The 9440-nt window shown below is 41.5% G+C and overlaps 1 long non-coding RNA gene across 1 annotated transcript; it reads right to left on the bottom strand.

The window, feature by feature from the left end:
• Positions 1 to 232: 232 nt before the first annotated feature.
• LOC129824908 (uncharacterized) lies at positions 233 to 9051 on the bottom strand. The gene is made up of 2 exons (XR_008754805.1): positions 7927 to 9051; positions 233 to 1254 (listed from the first exon to the last, which is right to left on the bottom strand). It is a non-coding gene; the product is annotated as an uncharacterized LOC129824908 (long non-coding RNA).
• Between the last annotated feature and the right edge of the window lie 389 nt (positions 9052 to 9440).

Genomic DNA, 9440 nt, shown 5'->3' with positions numbered 1-9440 from the left:
AACAATTCCTATCTCAAGGCCATCAGACTGTTAAATAGCCATCACTAGCCGGTTTCCACCCGGTTACGCAACCTTGCACCTTAGAGGCTACCGCCCTATCTACATAGACATGGAATCACTGATCTCTTTAATATTGGACCACTAGTCACTTTAATAATGTTTACGTGTGTAACGGGTTTCGTCCTCTTCATCTGATGAGGAGTAGCAAGGATTGGACCAATACGCAGCGTGGTAAGTGTCCATAATGATAATTTAATCAAACAGAACACTGAACGAAATAACAAAAATACAAAACAAACAACCCGAAACAGTCCCGTATGGTGAAAACCCTAACACAGGATACAGAAAATAACTACCCACCAAAACCCAAAGGAAAACAGGCTACCTAAATATGGCTTCCTATCAGAGACAATGACTGACACCTGCCTCCTGATTGAGAACCATACTAGGCCAAACACATAGAAAAAAGACAACCTAGACATACAACATAGAATGCCCACCCACATCACACCCTGACCAAACAAAACATAGAAACATACAAAGCAATCTATAGTCAGGGCGTGACAGTACCCCCCCCCCCCCCAACCAAAGGTGCGGACTCCGGCCGCAAAACCTGAACCTATAGGGGAGGGTCTGGGTGGGCATCTGTCCGCGGTGGCGGCTCTGGCACGGGACGTGTACCCCACTCCACCATTGTCTTAGCCCGCTTAAGTGGCGTCTTTGGAGCGGCGACCCTCACCGCCGACCTTGGACTGGGGACCCTAATAAAGGGCACCACTGGACTGAGGGGCGCCTCTGGACTGAGGGGCGCCTCTGGACTGAGGGGCGCCTCTGGACTGAGGGGCAGCTCCGAACTGAGGGACAGCTCCGGACTGGAGGGCAGATCCGGACTAGAGGGAGACTCTGGCAGATCCGGACTAGAGGGAGACTCTGGCAGATCCGGACTGGAGGGAGACTCTGGCAGATCCGGACTGGAGGGAGACTCTGGCAGATCCGGACTGGAGGGAGACTCTGGCAGATCCGGACAGGAGGGCGGCTCAGGCGGCTCCTGACCGACGAGCGGCTCAGGCGGCCCCATGACCGACGGGCGGCTCAGGCGGCCCCATGACCGACGGGCGGCTCAGGCGGCCCCATGACCGACGGGCGGCTCAGGCGGCCCCATGACCGACGGGCGGCTCAGGCGGCTCAGGACAGACGGGCGGCTCAGGACAGACGGGCGGCTCATGCGGCTCAGGACAGGACCCACATCACACCCTGACCAAACAAAACATAGACACATACAAAGCAATCTATGGTCAGGGCGTGACAACGTGCTGCTTTACTCATCTCATATGTACAGTTGAAGTCAGAAGTTTACATACACCTTAGCCAAATACATTTAAACTCAGTTTCACAATTTCTGACATGTAATCCTAGTAAAAATTCCCTGTCGTAGGTCAGTTAGGATCCCCACTTTATTTTAAGAATGTGAAATGTCAGAATAATAGTAGAGAGAACGATTTATTTCAGCTTCTATTTCTTTCATCACATTCCCAGTGGGTCAGAAGTTTACATATACTCAATTAGTATTTGGTAGCGTTGTCTTTAAATTGTTTAACCTGTTGAGGATGGGGGCGCTGTTGTCACTATTTATGCTAATCGTGTAATTTTTGAAACGGCTTCCCACAAAATTCTTGATCGTACAATATGCATATTATTATTATTATTGGATAGAAAACAGTCTATAGTTTCTATAGGAGTTGAAATTTTGTCTCTAAGTGGAACAGAACCCATTCTACAGCAATTTCCCTGACATGGAGTCAGATTTCAGAAATGTTGGCCCCTGATCTGGAGTCAGTTAAAAGGGCACTGTTATTGCTATGAGTATACGGACACTGCTTACGTCTTCCCCTGGATGCCTTTACGTGATGACGATTTGAATGGGGTCGATTGCGCGTTCACAGGCACTATAAATTAAAAAACCCTGTAGCTAGCAAGTCTTTTCTTGGTGCGTAATGCGCCTGGAGGACATCGACCCGCACTTGTTCCAAGCATTAGTGGAGGGAGTAATATTACTCTGGTCATGTTTCTACTCGTTATGGGAGTTAAAAACATCATAAGGTAGTTAATTTAAAGCGTTTTATAGCAATTTATATCCGTTTAGTGCGATTTTGGGACATTTATTTCTGAAACGCTGTGAATTGCTGGGCACGCTTCCAGTTCATCCCGAACGCAGTTGGCATTTCCACATGGCAAGAGGACAGCTTTCCACCAAAAGACGATTAGACCCAAGAAAGGATCCTTTGCCCAAGATACTGATGGAAGAACAGCTCAAAGTAGGACATTTTTATTATGATAAATCGTGTTTCTGTCGAAAGATGTTAGTGGCTTAGGACGCCATGTTTTTTGACGTAGCTTCGCTTGGCGCAAACTGTATTGAAAAGTAAGGATAATTTAAAAAATGTTATTCCGCGATTGTATTAAGAATTAAATTGTCTATCAATCCCTGTCCACCCTATATTTTTTAGTCACGTTTATGAGTATTTATGTATAAGAGTAGATCACTGTCTAATATGGCGCACGGACATTTTCTCACCAGCTGGGCTACATTGTCTAACCATGATTTTGGTGGCTAAATATAAACATTTTCGATCAAACTCTATATGGATTGTGTAATATGATGTTACAGGAGTGTCATCTGAAGAATTCTGAGAAGGTTAGTGAAAAAATTAATATATTTTGGCGATGTTGACGTTATCGCTCACTTTGGCTAGAATCAATGCTGGGCTGCTATGTGCTATGTGCTATGCTAATATAACGATTTATTGTGTTTTCGCTGTAAGACACTTAGAAAATCTGAAATATTGTCTGTATTCACAGGATCTGTGTCTTTCGATTAGTGTATGCTGTGTATTTTTACGAAATGTTTGATGATTAGTAAGTAGGTAAACACGTTGCTCTATGTAGTTATTCTAGTCCATTTGTGACGGTGGGTGCAATTGTAACCTATGCCATCTACCTGAAATATGCACATTTTTCTAACAAAACCTATCCCATACCATAAATATGTTATCAGACTGTCATCTGATGAGTTTTTTTCTTGGTTAGGGGCTATAAATATCTTAGTTTAGCCGAATTGGTGATAGCTACTGGTGTTGGTGGACAAATAAAAGATGGTGGATTATGCTAATGTGTTTTTAGGTAATAGATGTACATCTTTACATATTGTGTCTTCCCTGTAAAACATTTTAAAATTCGGACATGTTGGCTGGATTCACAAGATCTGTGTCTTTCATTAGCTGTATTGGACTTTAATGTGTGAAAGTTAAATATTTAAAAAAAATATTTTTTTTGAATTTCGCGGCACTGGTTTTTCAGTGGGGGTGGGGGGGGAGTGCCGCTAGCGGCACCCTCATCCTAGACAGGTTAACTTGGGTCAAACGTTTTGGGTAGCCTTCCACAAGCTTCCCACAATAAGTTGGGTGAATTTTGGCCCATTCCTCCTGACAGAGCTGGTGTAACTGAGTCAGGTTTGTAGGCCTCCATGCTCACACACACTTTTTCAGTTCTGCCCACAAATCTTCTATAGGATTGCTTAAGCCATTTTGCCACAACTTTGGAAGTATGCTTGGGGTCATTGTACATTTGGAAGCTCATTTGCGACTGATGTCTTGAGATGTTGCACCAGTCCCTCCTGCAGCAAGGCACCCCCACAACATGATGCTGCCACCCCCGTGCTTCACTGTTGGGAAGGTGTTCTTCGGCTTGCAAGCCTCCCCCTTTTTCCTCCAAACATAACAATGGTTATTATGGCAAAATAGTTTTATTTTTGTTTCATCAGACCAAAGAACATTTCTCCAAAAGTACGATCTTTGTCCCCATGTGCTGTAGTCTGGCTTATGTATGGCTGTTTTGGAGCAGTGGCTTCTTCCTTGCTGAGCGGCCTTTCAGGTTATGTCAATATTTTTATCAACTCGTTTTACTGTGGATATAGATTATTTTATACCTGTTTCCTCCAGCATCTTCACAAGGTCCTTTGCTCTTGTTCTGGGATTGATTTGCACTTTTGGCACCAAAGTACGTTATTCTCTAGGAGACAGAACACGTCTCCTTCCTGAGCAATATGATGGCTGCATGGTCCCATCGTGTTTATACTTGCGTACTATTGTTGTATAGATGAACGTGGTACCTTCAGGCGTTTGGAAATTGCTCCCAAGGATGAACCAGATTTGTGGAGGTCTACAATTATTTTTCTGAGGTCTTGGCTGATTTCTTTTGATTTTCCCAAGATGTCAAGCAAAGAGGCCTTGAGTTTGAAGGTAGGCATTGAAATACATCCACAGGTACCCCTCCAATTGACTCAAATGATGTAAATTAGCCTATCAGAAGCTTCTAAATCCATTACATAATTTTCTAGAATTTTCCAAGCTGTTTAAAAGCAGTCAACTTAGTGAATGTAAACTTCTGACCCACTGAAATTGTGATAGTGAATTATACGTGAAATAATCTTTCTGTAAACAATTGTTGGAAAAATGACTTGTGTCATGCACAAAGTAGATGTCCTAACCGACTCGCCAAAACTATAGTTTGTTAACAAGAAATGTTTGGAGTGATTGAAAAATGAGTTTTAATGACTCCAACCTAAGTGTATGTAAACTTCTGACTTCAACTGTATATACTGTATTATATTCTACTGTATTTTAGTCAATGCCACTTCGACATTGCTCTAACAAGATGGGATGTTCATTATCTTAATTAAAAACATCATAAGGTAGTTAATTTAAAGCGTTTTATAGCAATTTATATCCGTCTAGTGCGATTTTGGGACATTTATTTCTGAAACGCTGTGAATCGCTGGGCACGCTTCCAGTTCATGCTGAACGCAGTTGGCATTTCCACATGGCAAGAGGACAGCTTTCCACCAAAAGACAATTAGACCCAAGAAAGGATCCTTTGCCCAAGATACTGATGGAAGAACAGCTCAAAGTAGGAAATTTTTATTATGATAAATCGTGTTTCTGTCAAAATGTTAGTGGCTTAGGACGCCATGTTTTTTGACGTAGCTTCGCTTGGCGCAAACTGTATTGAAAAGTAAGGATAATTTAAAAAATGTAATTCCGCGATTGTATTAAGAATTAAATTGTCTATCAATCGCTGTCCACCCTATATTTTTTAGTCACGTTTATGAGTATTTATGTATACGAGTAGATCACTGTCTAATATGGCGCACGGACATTTTCTCACCAGCTGGGCTACTTTCCCCATTGTCTAACCATGATTTTGGTGGCTAAATATGCACATTTTCGAACAAACTGTATATGCATGTTGTAATGTGATGTTACAGGGGTGTCATCTGAAGAATTCTGAGAAGGTTAGTGAAAAAAATAATATATTTTGGCGATGTTTACGTTATCGCTCACTTTGGCTAGAATTAATGCTGGGGTAATGTTTGCACATGTGCTATGCTAATATAACGATTTATTGTGTTTTCGCTGTAAGACACTTAGAAAATCTGAAATATTGTCTGTATTCACAGGATCTGTGTCTTTCGATTAGTGTATGCTGTGTATTTTTACGAAATGTTTGATGATTAGTAAGTAGGTAAACACGTTGCTCTATGTAGTTATTCTAGTCCATTTGTGACGGTGGGTGCAATTGTAACCTATGCCATCTACCTGAAATATGCACATTTTTCTAACAAAACCTATCCCATACCATAAATATGTTATCAGACTGTCATCTGATGAGTTTTTTTCTTGGTTAGGGGCTATAAATATCTTAGTTTAGCCGAATTAGTGATAGCTACTGTTGTTGGTGGACAAAGAAAAATGGTGGATTATGCTAATGTGTTTTTAGCTAATAGATTTACATCTTTACATATTGTGTCTTCCCTGTAAAACATTTTAAAAATCGGACATGTTGGCTGGATTCACAAGATCTGTGTCTTTCATTAGCTGTATTGGACTTTAATGTGTGAAAGTTAAATATTTAAAAAAAATATTTTTTATGAATTTCACGGCTCTGCCTTTTCAGTGGGGGTGGGGGGGGTGTGCCGCTAGCGGCACCCTCATCCTAGACAGGTTAACTCAGGAACCACACCTGTGTGGAAGCACCTGTCTTTAATATACTTCATATCCCTCATTTACTTAAGTGTTTCTGTCACGCCCTGACCATAGAGAGCTTTTATTCTCTATGTTGGTTAGGTCGGGGTGTGATTTAGGGTGGGTCATCTAGGCGTTTTATATGTCGATGTTGGCATGTTATGGTTCCCAATCAGAGGCAGCTGTTTATCGTTGTCTCTGATTGGGGATTATTTTTAGGCAGCCATTTCCCCTTTGTGCTTTGTGGGATCTTGTGTTTGTGTAGCTGCCTGTGAGTAGTCCAGAATGTCACGTTTCGTTTGTGCTTGTTTTGTGAGTTTCTATTTATTAAAATATGTGGAACTCTACGCACGCTACGCCTTGGTCCATTCCTTATGACGAACGTGACAGTTTCCATTATTTTGGCAGTTACCTGTATAAATAATACAAGTTAACATATACAATACATATAAGGAAACAAGGACATAATGTCCATTGAAATTATTCATGTCTAGATTATTCATTGGCATTTGTAGTCCAGCTACCTGACTCTGAAAAGCTATATAAACCCTGTGAGTACCACGATTCAATTAAATTTTATTGATAAGTAGAGGCCCCATACATAAAACCTAATATTATTTGAGAGATAGAAAATGGGTTAATTAAATTGTGACTATGTGAATCTCAACCAAATTATTGTTTTGCTCTTTTGCATTTCCCAATAAGGAATAATTATCCTTGTTGTAATGCTATTTGTTTACTCAGAATTTATTCCCAGGAAAAAAACTATAATAGATCACATCACGCTAATGCCAAGTTGCCCAAATTCCGACTGTTAATTAAAATGCTAATTTGCATGAATAAATTCAAACCATTTACCAACAGCGGATTGGGAGATTAAAAAAATTAATAACTTTGGGTCAATTGGACTCACATTGTTTGTTTACTTGCGTCAGTGTATGAAAAATGAAAACAGGCTATGAATGAAAATCATTGTGAATGTCACTCAAAAACAAAGACTTGCATACTCTATCCCAGTGTTTGCCAACTCCAGTCCTTAAATATCCCCAACAGTACACATTTTGATCTAGCCCCAGACAAGCATACCTGAATCAACTTGTCAACTAATCATCAAGCCCTCAATGAGTTGAATCAGGTGAGTTTGTCTGGGGCTACAATAGAAATATGTACTGTTGTGGGTCCTCAAAGACTTGAATTGGGAAAAGCTTCACTATCCTAACTTACCATACCGGTTTCATGTGAGTCCTAAATAAAACATCAAGGTTTCTAATGAGACAAAAGACCGTTGTATTTATTAGGAAAAGCACCAAGTCAGACAGACTGCGGTGATCGCTGACAGCTTTCACACCCTTAGCAATGGCAAAAAAGTCAACTCTGACTTTGGGAGACCTTCCCCGGAGCTTGCACCCTTGCTGTGCTTCATGCATGTTAATGGAGGTGTGGGTGGGTAGACAGACATGAGCACAGTGAACTGTGAAATTGGAAGAATAATACAATTCCTCCTGGATGGAAGGAACTGAACAGAACAGAGGTGCTCATTAGTTTTTCTCGCATACACTGTTATGACAACTTTCTTTACCTAAATGTACTTTAAAGTTCAGAAAAAGATTGCATCCTAAATGGTACCCTATACCCCTAAGGGTCCTGGTCAAAAGCAGTGCGCTATAAAGGGAATATGGGGCCATTTGGGACACATCCTAGGTTTCAGAAGACTCTCTGGAAAATATAAAGCAGGTGTTTCCTATTCTCTAAAATAGTGTGCATGTACACTGAGTATACAAAACATTAAGAACATGTTCTCTTTCCATGACACAGACTGATCAGGTGAATCCAGGTAAAAGCTTACCCCTTATTGATGTCACTTGTTAAATCCACTTCAATCAGTGTAGATGAACAGGAGGAGACAAGTTAAAGAAGGATTTTTAAGTATTGAGACAACTAAAACATGGATTGTGTATGTGCGCCATTCAGAGGGTGAATGGGCAAGACAAAAGATTTAAGTGCCTTTGAATGGGATATGGTACATGTAGCAGGTGCCAGGCGCACCGGTTTGTGTCAAGAACTGCAATGCTGCTGGGTTTTTCATGCTCAACAGTTTCCAGTGTATTCAGAACGGTCCACCACCCAAAAGACATCCAGCCAACTTGACACAACTGTGGGAAGCATTGGCGTCAACATGGGCCAGCATCCCTGTGGAACGCTTTTGACATCTTGTAAGTCCATACCCGACGAATTGAGGCTGTTCTGAGGGCAAAAGCAACTCAATATTAGGAAGGTGTTCCTGTGTATATAGGTAGCTAAGAGCTTCACAGGTAACGTTAAACAGTCAGAGTGCAGTGCTTGGAGCGGTTGTTGATCTCTCTGTAAGGTGCCTCACTAGGACGAGGTAGGTGCAAGAGTCAGGAGCAGGAGAGCACTGAGTTCCAAATAGTAAAATATTTATTTGGAAGTCCAAAACACAAAACTGGTCAGGAAACAAACCCAACGAAGGCGCCCAACAAAACAGGAATTCGAAGTGACAACAGGAGGGAAAAAAACAATCTACTCCTAAATAAATCACAAAGGCACAAACGACCGTGGGAATAGCCTGTGGCGCAATCTAGCACACGCACCAAACAAACACAGAAATAATCCCGCACAAGAAATAACAGCAGGCAACGAGGTAAATAAACCCACACAAATTAACTCAATAGAACACAGGTGTAAGAAACAGACAGACGCAAACAAAAAAGAAAGGGAGAAGAGCCACCGTCGGTGGAAGTCGTGACACTCTCCCTTTTTCTCACACTTATTTACTCTCGCGCTCACTCTCTGTTCCTCTTTACCCATCTCTTTCTTTCCACCTCTAAAGCCCATCCCATCTGTGTCATGTTGGTAATCAAACCCCCTATGACAATTACATCACGATGCTGCTCCCAACCAGAATCTGAACGACTGAGAACCACGGTTAATGTCATTGGCCACCGACCGAGGGGCTTACATCAAGGGTGAGCCAGCAGTGCAGTCTGCAGATGCTCCCACCAAGATAATCAGGTTATGCATACAGACGCATTCACATGCACAGTTGCTGACACACTACAAACTACACGCATGAGTACACACAAAGTACATAGACACACAGCTCACTCCCCTCTTTTGGAGAATAGATACCGAAGTGAATCACTATATCTTGTATCATTTTGGTTTACATACATTTTTTTGTTCGGTGTAGAAAAAAAATGGTTCAGGTTGACAGGCAATGTAAATGAAATGGAGTGTGAAAGTCCTAATTTTGAGTAATGTTCCTGCCACTACTCATTGTCAGACAGTAGAGAGGCAGAGGAGAGAGGAGACCAGAGACAGAAGAAAATACATTAAATC

The sequence above is a fragment of the Salvelinus fontinalis genome, chromosome 27 (assembly GCF_029448725.1).
Source record: "Salvelinus fontinalis isolate EN_2023a chromosome 27, ASM2944872v1, whole genome shotgun sequence".
NCBI lineage: Eukaryota > Metazoa > Chordata > Actinopteri > Salmoniformes > Salmonidae > Salvelinus > Salvelinus fontinalis.
The sequence above is the reverse complement of the archived record's forward strand: the minus strand, read 5'-3'. Positions and strand labels throughout refer to the sequence as shown.